This window comes from Jaculus jaculus, chromosome 4, assembly GCF_020740685.1.
Source record: "Jaculus jaculus isolate mJacJac1 chromosome 4, mJacJac1.mat.Y.cur, whole genome shotgun sequence".
NCBI lineage: Eukaryota > Metazoa > Chordata > Mammalia > Rodentia > Dipodidae > Jaculus > Jaculus jaculus.
In genome coordinates this window covers 123,169,113-123,189,625 of record NC_059105.1, presented here as the reverse complement: position 1 = coordinate 123,189,625, position 20,513 = coordinate 123,169,113, and the positions used below count along the sequence as shown (strand labels likewise).

Genomic DNA, 20,513 nt, shown 5'->3' with positions numbered 1-20,513 from the left:
CTCTTTTTATGAAGCCAGTATCACCCTAATTCCAAAACCAGGCAGAGATGCCATAAGAAAAGAAAACCACCGGCCTACTTCCCTAATGAAGTTAGATGCAAAGATATGAACAAAATCTTTGCAAACCGAATCCAACAACACATCAAAAGTATTATCCATTTTGACCAAGTGGGATTCATCCCAGGAACACAGGGGTGGTTTGACATATGGAAAGCTGTCCATGTAATACACCACATAAAGAAGGTTAAACATAAAAACCACATGATCATTTCAATAGATGCGGAAAAGGCTGTTGACAAGATATAACATCTCTTCATGATCAAAACAATGGAGAGAATGGGCATGGCTGGTTCATATCTTAACATAATAAAGGCAATATACAAAGCTCCGAAGGCCCAACTATTACTTAATTGAGAGAGACTGGAGGAATTCCCATTAAGATCAGGAATCAGACAGGGTTGTCCACTCTCACCTCTGCTTCTCTGTATAGTACTGGAAGTCCTAGCTCAAACAATAATGCATGAGAAGGAAATAAAAGGGATACAATTTGGAAAGGAAGAAGTTAAGTTAGCTCTATTCGCTAATGACATGATTGTATATGAAAGAGACCCGAGATACTCTATCCCAAACTCCTGAAGGTGATTAACTCCTATATCAAAGTAGCAGGATACAAAATCAATGCACAAAAATCAGTAGCCTTTCTATATGCAAATGACAAAAATACACAGAAAGAAATAAGGGACACAGTCCCATTTTCAATAGCTACAAAAAAATAATAAAATACCTTGGAATAACATTAACCAAGAGAGTGAAAGATCTATACAACAAAAACATAAAAACACTCAAAAAAGAAATTGAGAAGGACTTGGGAAAATGAAAAGACCTCCCAAGCTCCTGAATAGGCAGAATTAACATTGTGAAGATGACAATCCGACCAAAGGCAATATGTAGATTTAATGCAATTCTGATTAAAATCCCTACAGTGTTCTTCACAGAGATAGAAAAAATGATCTCAAATTTCATATGGAAAGGCAGAAGGCCTCACATATCCAAACATATCCTCAGCAAAAGAAATACCTCTGGAGGCATCACCATACCTGAATAAAGCTATATTACAAAGCCATAGTAATAAAAACAGCATGGTACTGGCATAAGAACAGGAGTATAGGCCAATGGAATAGACTTGAGGACCCAGACTATGGGCCAAGCAACTATAGCTACTAGATATTCGACAAAGGCCCAAACAATATAGGCTGGAAAAAAGACAGCATCTTCAACAAATGGTGCTGGACAAACTGGATAACCATACGAAGGAAACTGAAACTTGATCCACACATTTCGCCATGCAGTACACTCAAGTCCAAATGGATCAAAGACCTCAATATAAGACCAGAAACTCGAATAGTACTGGAAGAAAATTTAGGAAGTACTTTCCATGATATAGGAATGGAAAAAGACTTCCTGATCAAAACCCCAGTAGCTCATGATCTTAAACATTCACTCAACCAATGGGATCACATGAAGCTGAAGAGTTTCTTTACATTCAAGCATAAAATAAGCAAAGCCAATAGATTACTCACAGGATGGGAGAAAACATTTGCGGGTTATCCAACTGATAGAGGCCTAATCTGTAGAATCTACAAAGAACTCAAAATCTAAACAGTAAGAAGTCAAACACCCCACTCACAAAATAGGGCAAAGAGCTGAACAGGCAGTTCACAGAAGAAGAAATACAAATGGCAAACACATCATCCCTCATCATCAGAGAAATGCAAATTAAAACAACTATGAGATTCCAACTTACCCCAATAAATGCTGGTTAAGATGTGGAGAATTAGGAACCCTCATTCACTGTTGGTGGGAATGTATAATGGTACAACCACTTTGGAAAGCAATATGGAGACTCCTGCAAAAGCTGACTCTAGAGATACCAACAGACCAACTTATTCCCTTACTGGGCATCTACCCTAAAACCTTCAAACCACAGGCCAGAGAGATTTGCTCAACCATGTTTGTAGCGGCTCAATTCGTAATAGCTAAAAGCTGGAATCAACCCAGATGTCCATCACTAGAAGAATGGATAACTAAGATGTGGTATATCTACACAATGGAATTCTATACAGCAGTAAGGAAAAAAATGATACAATGAAATTTGAGGAAAATGGTTGAACCTGGAACAGTCATTCTCAGTGAACTTACCCAATCACAGAAAAAAAATCACCACATAGTCTCACTCATCTATAGCACCTGTTGCAGTCCGGTTCGCATTGCTGGTAGAAATCACCCAACCAAGAGCAGCTTCTGGGAAAAAGAGATTTATTTTGGCTTACAGGCTCGAGGGGAAGCTCCACGATGGCAGGGAAAAACGATGGCATGAGCAGAGGGTGGACATCACCCCCTGGCCAACATAAGATGGACCACAGCAACAGGAGGGTGTGCCAAACACTGGCATGGGGAAATTGGCTATAAAGATCATAAGCCTGCCCCCAACAATACACTCCCTCCAGGAGGCATTAATTTCCAAATATCCATCAGCTGGGAACCTAGCATTCAGAACACCTAAGTTTATGGGGGACACCTGAATCAAACCACCACAGCACCTAACCTGAATCTACCCAAGATACCTTACATACCCAGCAAGCATCTCATGGACTAGACACTAGGATGGATGGGGAGGGAGAGGAGGGCTTCCAAGGTGTGGGAAACACAAATCTAGACCATAAAATTCTACTTCCTAAAAGGCAGACCAAATGGCTGAACCTTCACCAGGCCCTTACAGGGAACACCTGAACCACAAGACACTAGAGGGGGTATGATGAAGACTAACCTTAATCTTCTACACCTTCCCCTCCCTCTCTCTCCCTCCCTGTCTGTCTCTGTCTCTCTCTCTCTCTTTCTCTCTCTCTCTCTCTCTCCTAAGTCTTGTATATTAGTTATCTTTTTCTTCCTTTCTTAGTGGGCACTGACCTGTAACTCCCAGTACCAGCATGTGATCATCATCCACAATGAGCTTTTCATCAGAGAGATCTACAAGGTTTCCTAAAAACTGACAGATTTCTGTCAGAGTTCTTGATGACCCACCAAAGCTTAGTGGTAAGACACTACTGCTGAAGACACCTTATGTGGTTGACATGTAAAATGGAATGGCATGGCTGGAAGTTGGAAGAGAGTCAGCCCCCAGACAGTGCATCTAGTGCCAGAAGGTGCTACATGGGTGACTAGGGGAAAATGACCAATATCTGTCCAGGCAACTCATGGTCTCAGCAAATAACTTCTTGTGATGCCCACACAGTGTAATAGTGACACACAGCCATAGTGGGGCACCAACTGCTCTTGATTTGGCTTACTGATCTCCTTAGTGGTATGGGACCCATAGCTGGAGCTGGGAAGCAAGTCAGAATCATATCCAAACATAAGCCCACTCTCCATTATCAAGCTACCAGCAATCATGGGTTACAAGAGGGCCTATACCTATTAAATTCGCTATTAAAAAAGTAAGGGTCATCTTATTTGTCCTGGTGCTAACTTACTCTCCGTTGGAGAATCTGCTTCTCTTTTTCAGACAGATGTAGAACCTAAGGAGAGAGCCACCCCATCATACCTCAAAAGGGCCCCATCTGAAACTAAGAAAAATTGATGAAACAAGCAAAGGTGCTGTTTTCCTGATGAACCAGATACCAGCACAAGAGGGAAGGAGATCAACACAGAGAAAAATAACTCCTACCAAATCAGAGAACCAGAGCCCCAAAGGCCCCCAACACCTTATCACTGAAGCAGACCAAAAATGAACACATGGATCGGTAAAATTTTGCAGAAGAAGGGGTGGGAAGAATGTCAGAGCCACATGTTGGGTCATGATAGGCAGAGACATTTATCTTACCCATAACTGTGGGAGGAGTTAGGTCACAGATGAGCCTAATAATAGTACCAAACTGACTGTATATACTGAATACAAAACTAATAAATAAAATTAAAAAATAGACAAAGATACAAACAAAGATAAAAGCAACAATATCCTATTTTCAATAGCAACGAAAAAATTAAATTAAATTAAAATACCTTGGAATAACGTAAACCAAGGTTGTGAAAGACCTATACAACAAAAACATAAACACATTCAAAAAGAATTGAGGAAGACTTGAGAACATGAAAAGACCTCTAATGTTTCTGGATAGGCAGATTAACATTGTGAAAATGGCAAACTTACCAAAAGTAATATACAGATTTAATGTAATGCTAATAAAAATCCCAACATTGTTTTTCACAGAATTAGAAAAAATGATCTCAAAATTCATATGGATTGACAGAAGGCCTTGGATATCCATGTATATCCTCAGCAAAAGAAATACCTCTGGAGTCATCACCATACCTCATCTAAAGCTATACTACAAAGTCATACTAATAAAAACAGTATGGTACTGGCATTAAAACAGGATGAAAGACCAATGGAACAGAATCAAGGACCCAAACTTTGGCCCAAGCAACTACAACTTCTTGATATTTGACAAAGGCCCTAACAAGTAGGCTGTAAAAAAGACAGCATCTTCAAAAAACGGTGCTGTACAAACTGGACAACTATATGCAAGGAAATGAAACTCGATCTACACATCTAGCCATTTACAAAAATCAAGTCAAAATGGATCAAAGACCTCAATGTAAGACCAGACACGTGGCAACTACTGGAAGAGAAAACAGGAGGAAGTTTCCATGATACAGGAATGGGAAAAGACTTCCTGAATAAAACCCCAGTAGTTCAGGAACTTAAACAACCACTCAATCATTGGGATCTCAAGAAGCTGAAAAGTTTCTTCACATGTAAACATACAATAAGCAGAGCCAGTAGATTACCCACAGAATGGGAGAAAATCTTTACTGGCTATACAACTGACAGAGGCCTAATCTCTAGAATCTACAAAGAACTCAAAAACCTAAACAATAAAAAGTCAAACAACCCCCTCACAAAATGAGGCAAAGAACTGGACAGGGATTTCTCAGAAGAAGAAATACAAATGGCAAACACACTTAAGAACATGTTCATCCTCCCTAATCATTAGGGAAATGCAAATTAAAACAACTATGAGATTCCACCTTACTCCAGTAAGGATAACAAACATTAGAGGCCAGTAAGTTGAAAAGGAGACATAAAGGGTGGAGAAAGGAAGGGAGGAGGATACTTAATAGGTTGATATTGTATATATGTAATTACAATGATTGTAATGGGGAGGTAATATGATGGAGAATGGAATTTCAAATGGGAAAGTGTGGTGGTGGGGAGGGAGGGAATTACCATGGGATATATTTTATAATCATGGAAAATGTTAATAAAAATTAAAAAAAAAAATCAAATGAAAACAAATGCTGGTGAGATTGTGGAGAAATAGGAACCCTCATTCACTGTTGGTGGGAATGTAAGATGGTACAACTACTATGGAAAGCAATATGGAGACTCCTAAAAAGGTTGACTACAAAGGTGCCAATAGACCCAGTTATTCCCTTACTGGGCATTTACCCTAAAAGCTCCATATGGGCTGGAGGGATGGCTTAGCATATAAGGCATTTGCCTGCAAAGCCAAATGGTCCAGGTTCAATTCCTGAGGACCCACGTTAGCCAGATGCACAAAGGGGTGCATGCATCTGGAGTTCATTTGCAGTGGCTGGAGGCCCTGGCATGCCCGTTTTCTCTCTCTCTCTCCCTCCCTCTCTCCCTCCTTCTCTCTCTCTCTCTCTCTAACTCTATCTCTCCCTCTCCCTCTTTCTCTGTCAAATACATAAATAGATAAAAATAAAAGTTTAACAAAAAGCTCCATACCTCAGTTCAGACAGATTTGCTCAGCCATGTTTATAGCTGCTCAATTCATAATACCCAAGAGCTGGAATCAACCCAGATGTCTATCATTACAAGAATGGATAACCAAGATGCAGTATATCTACATGATGGATTCTACACAGCAGTAAGGGAAAAATGACACACAATGAAATTTGAAGAAAAATGTTTGAACTTGGAACAGATCATGCTCAGTGAACTCACTCAATCACAAAAAGGTAACTGTAACATGGCCTCACATATCTGTGGTTTCTATCCTGAATAAGCCCAAGATGCTGATGTAACTAATAAGCATCTCAGGACTAGACAGTAGGGAGGGTGAGGAAGAAGGGGAGGGTAATGGTGGGGGTGAAGGACATCAAACTGGACTCAAATAGCAACGGCACCATATAATTCTGCATTCTAAAAGACAGACTAACTGGTTGAATCAGGTCCTTAGAGGGAACATCTGAATCACAGGGCCTCGGAGAGGGTAAGATGAAGACTAACCTTAATCTTCTCCTGTTTCCTGTTTCTCTCTCTCTTTCTCTCCCTCCCTTCCCCCTCCCTCCCTCTCTTCCTCTTTTCCTTTGTATTATCTATCTTTTTCTTCTTTCTTTTCCTTGGAGCTGGCCTATAACTCCCAGTACCAGAATGTGGTTAATATCCACAATGAGCTGTTGATCAGAGAGACCTACAAGATTTCCCAAAAGAAGAGAGATTTCTGTCAGAGTACTTGATGACCCACCAAAGGTTAGTGGTAAGACCCTATGGCTAAAGATACCATATACTGTTGGTACAGAACATGGAGTGACTTGGCTAGAATCTGGAAGATTGTCAGTCCCCAGTTAGCTTGTCAGGTGCCAGAAGGTGTTACATGAGCCACTGGGGGAAAATGACCAAAATCTGTCCAAGCAACTCATGGTAGAAACTACTCATCAGCAAACAACCTGATGTGATGCTCACACAAGTGCAATAGCGGCACAGAGCTATAGTGTGTAATCAACTGCTCTTGATCTGGCTAATGGATTCACTCAGTGGAATGTAACCCATATCTGGAGCTGGGAAACAAGTCAGAACCATATCCAAAAAATGAGCCCACTCTCCATCATCAAGCTCCCACCAATCATGGGCTACAAGAGGGCCTAAACCTATTAAATTCTCTCTAAAATAATAATGGTTATCCCATCTATCTGGTGTTGACTTCACTCTCCATTGGAGAATTTCCTTCTCTTTTTCAAATAGACACAGACCCTGATGAGAGAATCAGCCCATCACACCTCAATAAGGCCCCAGGGGAGAGAAGTCCAGACAATTACTGGGGCTTGCAAATGCCAAGCCCTAGAATTAGTAAGTGATTATGTTGCAAGGAGGAAAAGGTAGGTGAGTTATAGAAGAAGACACCCAATATTCCCCTCCAGCTGCAGCAGGTGAAGACACAGGGCACTGCATCAGCACATACATATAAATGAAGGCATATACAATGCATGAAGCAAATGTCAAAGGAAGAGAAGTAATGTAAATACGCAGTTTCAGGCTCTATATACAGGCTACAGAGAAGCCTGAGAGGATAACCCACTATCTGTAATATCATGTCTACAAATGCATTTTCCTCAACCAACATATAAACTAATCTTTAGAATTCAACAGATTTATGTTATGACCATGAATTTGAAAGCAAGGCATATGAGTGCTATTTGTCACTAAGGATGTTTTAAATTCAGACTTCCTGAGTAGAAAAATGATCACACACTGCTTTTTGTTGTTGTTTTTGATACAGGGTCACATGTAACCCTGGTTAGCCTCATTGTGTAGCTGGTAGGAAACCATCAAAAACCAACATTCATATCAACAAAATTGAGCAGAATTATCTCTTAGAGTGTTCACCTTTTGACAGTAGGCTTAACTTGATTGAAGAAAACCTTAGAAGCCTCAAAAGAGATGTAAGTGGTTTGAAGGTGAATCAACAAATGGAAGATCTCAATAACAAAATGATTAAGCTTAATGAAGATTTGATCTGATGCAATAATGAATTCAAGGGAAACATCAAGAAAATCAGAACTCGAACTGAAATTGAAATCATTAAATTGAAATTAAAAAAAAGATGGATGAAATGCAAAGTAACATAACAGAAAAAAAATCAAATAGAGTTTATAAAAACCTCTCTAGAACCCCTCGCTAACAGAGTTACTCATGTGGAATACAGAGCCTCTGAGCTGGAAGACAAGACAGAGGAAACTGACCAGGAGACCAAAAACTGCTAAGTTCAAAAAAATCAAGTGAGTAGAATACAAGGGAACTGTGGGATATTCTAAAATTACCAAACATCTGGATCATGGCTATACCAAAAGGAGTGGAAATCTGGTCCAAAGGCATAGAGAACATATTCAACAACATTACTGAAGAAAGTTTTTCTAATCTCTCAAAAGAGAGGCCCATCCAGATACAAGAAGCCCACAGAACACCAAACACATAGGACCAAAGAAGAAACTCTCCAAGGCACACATTGGTAAAACTCTTAACAATGAAAACAAAGAGAGAGTGATAAAAGCAGAAAGAGAGAAACAACTCACTACATACAAAGGCAATCTCATCAGAATTACATCGGATTTTTCAATGAAAACCCTGAAAGCCAGAAGGGCCTGGAATGGAGCACTTGAAAGTTTAAATGGAAACAAAAAAAAAAACACAAGAAAGAAATTGAGGAGGACTTGAGAAGATGTAAAGACTACCTGTATTATAAATAGGTAGAATTAATATTGTGAAAATGATGATTTTACCAAAATCAATATGCAGATTTAATGCAATACCAATAAAAATTCTTATATCATTCTTAATAGAGATAGAAAAACTGATCTCAAAATTCATATGGTGTAGCAGCAAGCCTCGAGTATCCAAACATATCTTTAGCCAAAACCAAAACACCTCTAGAGGTGTCATCATATCTGATCTAAAGCTATATTACACAGCCATTTTAACAAAAACAGCATGGTACTGGCATAAAGCACAGAAACATAGACCAATGGAACAGAACTGAAGACTTGGACATTAGGTCAAGTAACTACAGCTACTTGAGCTTTGACAAAAGTGCCAATGTAGACTTGAGAAAAGACAGCATCCTCAAGAAATGGTGTTGGACAAGTTGGATAACCCTATGTAGAATAATGAAACTAGATCTACTCATCTCACCATATACAAAAATCAAGTACAAATGGACTTAAGACCTCAATATAAGCCCTGAAACTCTTCTACTGGAAGGAAAAATAGGAGGCACTTTCCATGATATAGGAGTGGGGAAAGACTTCCTGAACAAAACCCCAGTTAGCCCAGGAAATTAAGTAATCACCCAAGCAATGTAATTTCATGAAACTAAAAATCTTTATGACAAACATATCATAAACAGAGCCAAGAGATTACCCATTTGAATGGGAGAAAATCTTCACCAGGTATACCAATGACAGAAGCCTAATATCTAGAATCTATAGAGAACTCAAAAAGCTAAACAATAAAAAAAAAAAAAAAATCAACCAATTCACTCCAAAAAATGGGGCAGAGAACTGAATAGGGTGTTGTCATAGGAAGATTCACAAGTGGTTAATACATACATAAAAGAATGTTCAACATCCCTAACCATTAGGAAAATTAAAATTAAAAGAACTACGAGATTCCATCTTATTCCAGTAAGGATAGCAATCATTGAAAACAATGAACAATGACAAATGCTGGCAAGGATGTGGGTAAACTGGAACCCTCATCCATTGTTCGTAGGAATGTAAATTGTACAACCACTATGGAAATCAATTTGGAGATTCCTGGAAAGGATGAACACAGAGGTACCAACAGACCCAGTTATTCCCTTACTGGGAATTTATCTTAAATGGTCCATGCATCAATACAGAGATGTTTTCTCAACCATGTTTACAGCTAAGAAGTGGAATCAACCCAGATGCCCATCATTGGATGAATGGATAACAAAGATGTGGTACTTTTACACAATGGAATTCTATACAGCAATTTAAAAAATGATAAAATGAAATTTGTAGAAAAATGGACAGATTTGGAACAGATCATACTCAGTGAACTCACACCATCACAGAAAGACAAATGTTTAATGGTCTCACTTATTCATGGTTCCTAACCTGGACCTGCTCAAGTTGCTGACATGCCTCATAGCCAACTCAAGACCCAGTCAATATAGATGGAAGGGTTTGGGGAAATGTGAAGAGAGAAGAAAAACAAACACAAAATTAAATCCAAAATATGCTGATACCATAGAAACCTTTATCCTTTGAGACAACCTAAAAGATATAACCCTCAAAAGGAGTAAGGGGGGAGCACATGAAAAGTATGTCCCTGGAGAGGGTGGATGAAGCCTAATCTTAAAAGATTTTTTTTTATGTCTCTGGCCTCTAACTCCCAGTACCAGAGATTAGTTGCTACACACATTGAGCTGTTGATAAGAGAGACCTGTGAGGTCCCCAAATCAAGACAAGTTTCTCTCAAAGCACTTGATTACCCACCTGAGGCAAAAGCTAAGACCCTATTGCTGAAGACACCATATGCTGCTGCTGACACAGAGCATGGAGAAACCTGGCTGGAATTCAGAAGAAAGCCAGTCCCCAGATAGCCTGTCTAGTGCTGGAAAGCACTACATGAGCTACTGGGGTAATGTAGCCAACAATGGTCTGAGCAACCAGAGGTCTAAGCTACTCAGAAACACCCTGACAGGATGTGAATGACAGTGAAATAGTGGCACATAGCTTCAGAGGTTTAACCAATAGCTTTCTGATTGGCCAAGAGATCCACACAGTGTAAAGGAACCCATATCTGGAATTAGGAACCAGATCAAATTCCTATGGAGACAAAGATTATATTCTCCAGTGTCAAGCTGTCACTAGTCTTTGGATAAAAGAGGGATTGCATACATCAAATTCTCCCTACGTTAATAATGCTTAACACATTTAAACGATGCTGACTTCACTCTCCATCGGAGAATCTGTTGTTCTTTTACAAAAGGTAGTGAGACTGAAGGAAATAAACTACTCCTTTCACTTCAGCCAAACCACAGCTGAAACCACAGAGGGACTGGGGAGACAAGCATTGAATGCTGCTTCCATGCTGAACCTGTGCCAGAGTATAGGAGACAAACTCTGAGGATACTCAACACCTACCAAATCAGAGATACAGAGGCTCATAAGAGCTTATCACTGACGTAGACCACAGCTAAGGGAATTTTGTGGAAGAAGGGGAAGAAAGATTAAGAGCCACAGAGTGAGACATCATGCCCAGAGGCATTCCCTCCCCCCAAAAACAACTGTCTGCTGCTCTCTTAACACATAAACTACAACCCCACAGAGAATACCTGCAACCCCACTGAGGAGCATCCCCAACAGAATGGGGACAGGGATGAGGGAAAAGAGGGTACCAACACATGATGTATCCATGTGAAATATGGTATTAATAATAATAAATTATACACTACCATCCATTGTGAACTCACTTTCAAATTCATGATTTTGACAGGAGTGGGGAGGTGCTAGGTATTGAGTGCTAAGCAAGCACTCCACCACTGAGCTATATCCTCATCTCTCTTTCTTAAAAAAGTTTTTTTTGTTATTTATTTGAGAATGACAGACAGAGAGAAAGGGCATGCCAGGGCCTTCAGCTACTGCAAAGGAACTTCAGACACATGTGCCCCCTTGTGCATCTGGCTAATGTGGGTCCTGGGGAATCAAGCCTTAAACCAGGGTCCTCAGGCTTCACAGGCAAGCGCTTAAGTCACTAAGCCATCTCTCCAACCCTCTCTTTTTACTTTTTATTTAGAGATATGGTCACTCTGTATTTTGAACAGACCTTGAATTTATGATTCTCTTGTCTGAGCTTCACAAGTGACTGGGACTATAGGCCTGCACCACCAAGCCCAGCTTTACAATCACTTTTTTCCAATAAGCCACTTTCACTAAGATTTTATTATTCTATACTTTAATTTTTAAAATTAATTTTAGAGACTGAGAAGATGACTCTGTAGTTGAAGGCAACTGCTTACAAGGCCTAACAGATTTAAATTCTCCAGTGCCTACATATGCCAAATGCACAAAGTGGTGAAGACTACTGGAGTACATTTGCAATGGCAGGAGGCCCTAGTAGGCCTATATTCTCTCTCTCTCACTTTCTCCCTGCTTGCAAATAAATAACATAAATAAATAAAGTTTTATATTATATTATATTTATACTATATTTTCAGTTTATACTATTAAAGTAAATTTTATTTCTGGGGAGGGTTTCAAAGTAAGGTCTCACTCTAGCCCAAGATGAACTGGAATTCACTATGTAGCCCCAGGCTGGCCTTGAATTCATGGTGATCCTACCTCTGACTCACCAGTGCTGAAACTAAAGGTGCAGACCACCATACCAAGCATTGTTTGTTTGGTTTTTTTTGATGATTTATGATCAACTATTTCTATGTAATTATGATGGTTTGCATTAAAAGGTTAATCTTAAGTATTTATTTGTTAAGTAATCACAAGAAAAAGTTTCACCTTTTTTATTGACAGTTTTAATACATATATATATTTTGATTTTAATCCCCTTCCATTACTTTCTTTTGTCCCCTTTCCTCATTTGCCTTACTCTGAATATCTTTTTTCTATTATTGATAATAAAATATAAAAAAATATTTTTATTTTACTTTATTTTGTTTCCATATATATATATATATATATATATATATATATATATATATATATATTTTTTTTTTTAATTAGGGTCTCACTGTAGCTCAAGCTGGCCTGCAATTCATTATGTATCTCAGGATGGCCTTGAACTCATGGGAAACCTCCAACCTCTGCCTCCCTAGTGCTGGGATTAAAGGGATACCACCACAACCAGGTCTTATTTTATTAGTCACTTATTTTATAGTCACTCCTGCTTTTATCAGTAGAAAACTTATCTTCCTTAAGTATCTCCTACTGAAGGCATCTGTGATTTTTTTCCCCTAAGCTACAAAAAAATTGTCCAAGTGTCAGTGACATCAGCCCTTTCAAGCGTCCCTGATGCTGGGGCCTGAGGGTGATGAAGGCTACGTGGTCAAACTCTTTTGCCTGCACTGGTCCTGCTCCATTGAGGATGTGCAAAACTTGTTCTCTGCACAATTCACAATAGGGTTGCAGGTGTACATTTCATTTGCCCTAGAGAAGATAGGCAGAGTGGTGAGGCTTTGTTGAACATGAGTCAGAAGAAGTTTCCCTGTCTTAAAAGAGACAGGGGAAGCATGGGGCACTGGTAGATAGAGGTGTTCAAGTCACATAAAACCTAGATGGATTGGGTATTGAAAAACAGTTCTCCAAACAGTGCCAACAGTGCCAACAAGGGCTTTGTAAGGCTTCGGGGACTCTCATTTGGATGCACAAAAAAAGAAATTGTCCAGTTCTTCTCAAGCTTAGAAATTGTGCTAAATGGGATCACATTATCCATGGACCCAAGAGGTCAAAATTACAGGGAGGCCTTCATTTAGTTTGCCTCACAGGAGTTAGCTGAGAAGGCTCTAGGGAAGCACAAGGAGAGAACAGGACACTGATACACTGAGGTGTTCAAGAGCAGTCAGGAAGAACTTAGGTCATACTCAGATCCACCTTAGAAATTCATGTCTGTGCAGAAGCCTGGGCCTTATGACTGGTCTGGCACAGCCTGGAGGTATATTGGCATTGTGAAGCAGGAAGGCCTGAATAGAATGAGGTCTGGTGCTTATAGTACAGGCTATGGGGGCTATGAGGAGTACAATGGCCTCAGCAATAGCTATGGCTTCACCACAGACCTGTCTGGGAGAGACCTCAGCTAATGCCTCTCAGGAATGTATGACAACAGACATGGGGACAACAAGTTCACAGTGCAGAGCACCACTGGCCACTGCGTCCACATGAGGGGGCTGCCCTACCAAGCAACTGAAAGTGACATTTATAACTTCTTCTCTCCACTCAACCCTGTGAGAGTCCCTATTGAAATTGGCCCTGATGGAAGAGCGACAGGCAAACCTGATGTTGAGTTTGCCACCCATGAAGAAGCTGTGGCAGCTATGTCAAAAGACAAGGCAAACATGCAGCACAGATACACAGAACTCTTTCTGAATTCAACAGTGGGGGCCAGCAATGGGTCTTATAACAGCCAGGTGATGCAGGGCATGGGCATGTCAGCAGCTCAGGCCACCTACAGTGGCCTGGAGAGTCAATCAGTGAGTGGCTGTTATGGGACTAGCTACAGCAGTCAGAACAGCATGGGTAGATATGACTAATATTGTAAGAACATTTGAGTTATTTCAATCAAAATTTCACAGGCAGTGAATAAGCAGTCAAAAGCAGTTTATAGCTAGAGGAAGCTATAGAACCTACATTGCAACATGAGTTTGTAAAATCTGGATTAAAAAATTACCTCTTAAAAAAGAAAACTTTAAAGGGGATTAATTCCTTCAGCAAAATAGCAGGATACAAAATCAACACACAAAAACCAGTAGCCTTTCAATATTCAAAGGACAAAGATACAGAGAAAGAAATTAGTAACATTGTTTCATTTTCAATAGCAAAAAGAACAACAACAAAATACAATACTTTGGAATAACACTAACCAAGGATGTGAAAGACTTATATAATAATAAAAAAAAAAAAACACTCAAGAAAGAAATTGAAGAGGACTTGAGAAAATAGAAAGAAAGACCTCCCATGCTCCTGCACAGGCAGAATTAACAATGTGAAAATGGCAATCTTACCAAGACCAATATACAGATTTAATTCAATGCCAATAAAAATCTCAGCATTTTCCTTCACAGAGATAGAACAAATCATCTCAAAATTTATATGGAATGGTGGCAGGCCTCAGATATCCAAGCATATCCCCAGCAAAAGAAACACATCTGGAGGTATCACTATACTTGATCTAAAGCTATACTACAAAGCCATAGTGACAAAAACAGCATAATACTAGCATAAAAACAGGATTATAGACCAATGCTACTCAATCTTTGACAAAGGCCCTATCAATGTAGACTAGAAAAAATACAAATGTTGCTAGACAAACTGGCTAACCATATGCAGGAAAACGAAACTAGAGCCACACATCTCACCATGCACAAAAATCTAGTCCAAATGGATCAAAGACCTCAATATAAGATTGCAAACTCTGCTGCTACTGGGGAAAAAAATCGGAAGAACTCTTTATGATATAGGAGCGGGAAAAGACCTCCTTAACTTAACTCCTTAGCTCAGGAACTTAAACAATCACTCAGCCATTGGGATCTCAGGAAGCTGAAAAGTTTTTTCACAGACAAACATACAATAAGCAGAGCCAAAAGACTATCCACAGCATGGGAGAAAGTTTTTGCTGTCTCTACAAATGACAGAGACCCAATTTCTAGAATCTACAAAGAACTCAAAAACCTAAACAATGAAAAATCAAACAATCCACTCATAAAGTGGGGCAGAGAACTGAACAGGAAGTTAGTTCTCAGAAGAAGACATACAAATGGTAATCACACACTTAAGAAAATGTTCAACTTCCTTAATCATCAGGGAAATGCAACTATGAGATTCCACCTTATCCAAATAAGGATAGCAAACATTAAAAATATCAAATAAAAACAAATGTTGGCAAGGATGTGGAGAAATAGGAACCCACATTTACTGTTGGTGGGAATATAAGATGGTACAACTACTATGTAAAGCATTATAGAGGTTCCTAAAAAGGTTGACTATAGAGTTACCAACAAACCCAGTTACTCACTTACTGGGCATTTACCCTAAAAGCTCCATATCTCAGTTCAGAGATATTTGCTCAACCATGTTTATAGCTTCTCAATTCATAATAGCCAAGAACTGGAAACAACCCAGATGTCCATCATTGGACGAATGGATAACCAAAATGTGGTATACCTACATGATGGAATTCTACTCAGCAGTTAGAAAAAATGACAAAAGAAGACAGACTTCTGTCAGAGCACTTGGTTACACACCAAAGGTTAATAGTGAAACCCTACTGCCAAAAACACCATATGCTGTCAGTACAGAACATGGAGAGACCTGGTTGGAGTCTGGAAGACAGCCAGTCCACAGACTTGTCTAGTCTAGTCCACTTGTTTTGTCTAGTCCACAGCTTGTCTAGTGTCAGAAGGTGCTATATTTACTACTGGGGTAAAAAGGCCAACATCTGTCTAAGCAACTTGAGGTCTAAGCTACTCAGCAGCAAACAACTTGACATGATGCTCAAGTGCAATAATGGCACACAGCCATAGTGGGTAAGCAACTGCTCTTGGATTGGCTAACAGATCCCCTCAGTGGAAAGGAACCAATAGCTGGAACTGGGAAACAATCATATCCAAATAACAAGTTTTCTCTCTAATATCAAGCTCCCACCAATCTTGGGCTACAAGAGGCCCTACACCTATTAAATTCTCTCTAAACTCACAGTGGTTACCCCATTTAACCAGTGATGACTTCACTTGCTGTTGGAGAATCTGCTTCTCTTTTTCAGATGGACACAGGACCTAAGGAGAGAATCAGCCACTGTACTTAACTAGGGCCCCAGCTGAAACCATAGAATAATTGGGGAAATGAGCAAGAGTGTTGCTTTCTTGGTGAACCTGATATCAGCACAAGGGTGAAGGAGATAGACACAGAGGACACTCAACTCCTACCAAATCAGAGATCCAAAGACACAGAAGCTCGCAAGAGCCCATCACCGAAGTAGACCTAAAACGAACCCAACATAACTCAGGGAAATTTGCAGAAAATGGGGCAGAAAGACTGTTAGAGCCACAAATTGGGACATTATGCACAGAAATATTGCCTGTTCCCATAACTGATGGCTACCCCTACAACACACAACCCACAATCCACATGGGAATAACTGGCATTCCTAATGAGGAGGGTTTCTTTTGAACAGGGGGAGAGGGATGAGGGTAAGGATGGTATCAACATGTTCTGTTTACATACCGTGTATGTCCATAACTAATAAAAAAAAGTAAGTATACATGTGTATAATATATATGCCAAATAATATTTCTCCATGGCTTCTGTTATGAAATAAATTGAAATTTTCAATGTCACAGTGATAAGCAATTGAGGGCTGAACCCAAAGAAAAGCAATATAATACATTAATAATCATATAATGACTAAAATATTTCTTATTGACTTACAGTAAGTAAAAATAGTACCAAACCAGAACCAAAATGGCCTGGACATTCATGATCTCACAGTGCCTGACACTACTTACACAAGACCATCATAATAGGAGGAAAAGATGATGACATCAAAATAAAAGAGAAACTGATTGAGAGGCAGATAGAGAGTGAAGTTACAAAGAGGAAAGTGGGGAAGGAGGAAATTACCATGGTTTATTGTCTATAATTATGGAAGTTGTCAATAAAATTTAAAAAAAAAGAATTAGACATTGACTAAGTATTTAATACTGTTTGAGTTAAAGAATCTTTAACATTTGCCACAGTTATTCCATATTTTGATTTTATAATAATCTATGCTAGAATGCCACTGTGCATAAATATGTAGTATCAAACATATGTAGTACAAAAAAAGTTTAGGGTCATTTCAGAAATTGTTAGAGGGCTGGAGAGATGGCTTAGCGGTTAAGCGCTTGCCTGTGAAGCCTAAGGACCCCGGTTCGAGGCTCGGTTCCTCAGGTCCCACGTTAGCCAGATGCACAAGGGGGCGCACACATCTGGAGTTCGTTTGAAGAGGCTGGAAGCCCTGGCGCGCCCATTCTCTCTCTCTCTCCCTCTATCTGTCTTTCTCTCTGTGTCTGTCGCTCTCAAATAAATAAATAAAAAAATTAAAAAAAAAATCTTTAAAAAAAAAAAAAGAAATTGTTAGAAATTCTGCCCAATCCCAATTAAGATGTTATGAATGAGCTATATGGAAATCTACTTCTTTGGATATTAGATAATGGCACACCCAGAAGTCATAGATTGTTACTAGAAAATTTTTAGTGCCAGGGATAGGACATCTTCTAGTGAATTGTTGGCCAGCTAAGTCCCTCATGCACCAAAACATTATGGGCCATTGCCAAGGCCCTATTGCTGAAGATTCCACATGCTTGGGCTGCAAGGTCACTGAGAAATCAAGCTGGAACTGAACTGAAACCTTTTACTGTGGACCAGCTGGAAAAGCCTCTGGAAGAAAGAGTCATCAGCAGTGATAAATAACAGTGGCATTGCAAGCCTTAAGACTGGCCAGACAGTATAATAGTGGCATGATTATAATGGGGGAAACCATAACAAATACTCTCTAATTGGACTGGAGGCCTACTCCAGGGGAGGGAATACATTCCTGGTACTGAAAACCTAGTCAAAAGCCTATGGCAGAGAAAGTCATGAGCTCTAGGGGTGTAATGCCTGCTGTTGTCTGGCTAAATGCAAATATTATACTCACCAATCGCCTCAATAAGCACTTTTCTTATTATTCATATCCATATGTTAATGCTATCACTTTTGGTTAGAGAAGCTTCTCTTTTCAGATGGCTGTGACCTCTGGGATGACACAAAAGGAACCATAGTACTTCTGTGAAGAACTGACAGTGAAGTGTTCAGCATTGAGACAACTCTATCACACTTTCCAAAGCTCAGGGTCCATTGCAAAAGAGGTGGCAAAATGAATGCAAGAGCCAAAGGAAGGGGAGGACTTCTTATAATATAATCTGCCAGTCACAAAATAGCCTGGAGAGAAATTACAGGGTAAATGATGACATGAACATTTCTCATACTGCTAGCCTGACAACCAGCTCCAGATTTATGGTGACAAACCTAGTGATCACTCAAAACCTAAGAACCTATCAAACAGAAATCCAAAGACTACAGAGAATTCAACACTAAATTAGGCTGCCAACAGGCCTGCTATGGCTCAGGAAACATTGCAGAAGAGGGGGTGAAAAAGAGTCACAGAGTGGAAAGGAATATGTGAGGTATGTTTCCCCCACTACCCCACAGGGACTGACAGAGGCCTTCATGACCCTTCAATAAATACTACTACCCCACTGAGGAGGGTCTCCAAGGTAACAGGCACTGGGGTGAGGGGATAAAAGAGAATAAATAACCTGTTATAATATAAAATAGAAACTGATATAAAATTTTCCTGGATATTCATGACCTCGCAGTGCATAACACTACCTGTGCAGGACCTCCATAATAGGAGGGAAAGATGACATCAAAATAAAAGACAGAGCTAGGCATGGTGCCATGTGTCTCTTTTTTTATTCATTATTTATTTATTTGAGAGTGATAGACAGAGAAAGGCAGGTAGAGAGAGAGAGAGAGAATGGGCATGCCAGGGCTTCCAGCCACTGCAAACAAACTCCAGACACGTGAGACCCCCTTGTGCATCTGGCTAATGTGGGTCCTGGGGAATTGAGCCTCGAACCCGGATCCTTAGGCTTCACAGGCAAGCACTTAACTGCTAAGCCATCTCTCCAGTCCCCCCTTTTTTTTTTAAATTTCAGAGGCATCTTTATTGCAACCAAGAACGTGTAGTAAAATACAGCAGAATTAATGTTTCATTTTACATGATTAAAAGCCATGTAGCTGGGAAAGAACACTCTCATATTACATATCTATCTCAGTTAAGATAATGCCATCCGTATTGTCTTATGTCAAACAGCTGTGAGATGGGCTGCCAGGCTTAGGCACTCTATGTCCCATTCTCCCATGTCACCAGGGAAGACACATTTAGTATAACAAGTTTAATTAACATCAGAGTATCATATATAAATCAAATGTACTGTTTCAGTAATAAGTATGTTTGGAATTTCTTTTAGAATGAAAAAATTAACCATGTTTATGTGGTTACCTTCAAAATGCCTCATAGGAATATATTAATAAATACTTTTTAAGATCTGTCCTTCCAATATCATTTAACTACCCCAAGGCAGGCCATCTAGACACCAAAAGCTAACTGGCTGTGTGTTCACTGGTAAGTTTCTTCCTCTCTCTAGTATGTAGGTTCTTCCTCTAACAAAAGAGTACTGGATTATATCAAAGATGTATTACAGCTGGAAAGCTTATGATTCTGTAACAGAGAAGTTTTACAGGAATCACAGTGCTGTAAGAAGGCAAGAAACACTTTCTGCAAGGAATACAAACAGGGAAAGACAGCTAGCATCATATCTAGCTTCCACTGTGTAAAAGGCAATCACACATTGCAACTGTTATGTTCTGGCGTGAGGCTTTGAGAAAGAGCCAGGAACGGCAGAAATAAAATGCCAGACCAAAGGCCTACTAAAGTTGCTACCACCCATGGCCTTCCTAAGAGGGGCCAACAGTTATTATCCCAGATAAGCAACTTTCTTGACAACTGTTTTGGGTTAATAACCAGTTCAGTGTAAATATCATCTATCATCCTCTAATTCCACTCTCCATAGAAGTTGCATGTTAGAAATGCACATTCTTGGACAAACTCTCCTGTTCCTATTGTAAACCTCAGGTGGGCCAGGGAATGATGTCCACCTTCTGCTCATGCCATTGTTTTCTCCTACCATCCTGAAGCTTCCGCTCGAGCCTGTAAGCCAAAATAAACCTTTTTTTCCCACAAGCTGTTCTTAGTTGGGTAATTTCTAACAGCAATGACTGCAACAGTAAAGTGGTACCAAGGAGTGGGATTGCTGCTAGACACCTGACTGTGTGGCTTTAGCCTTTTGGAGCTGATTTTCAAGAGGACTATG

General features: G+C 39.7%; 1 protein-coding gene and 1 pseudogene across 1 annotated transcript in view; one reads left to right on the top strand and one right to left on the bottom strand.

Moving 5' to 3' along the window:
* LOC101607877 (acylphosphatase-2) overlaps positions 1-20,513 on the bottom strand; it is a 293,986-nt gene that overhangs the window by 232,928 nt on the left and 40,545 nt on the right. The gene's annotated exons all lie outside the window — the stretch shown is intronic.
* On the top strand, positions 13,059-14,090 carry LOC101613675 (annotated as a pseudogene).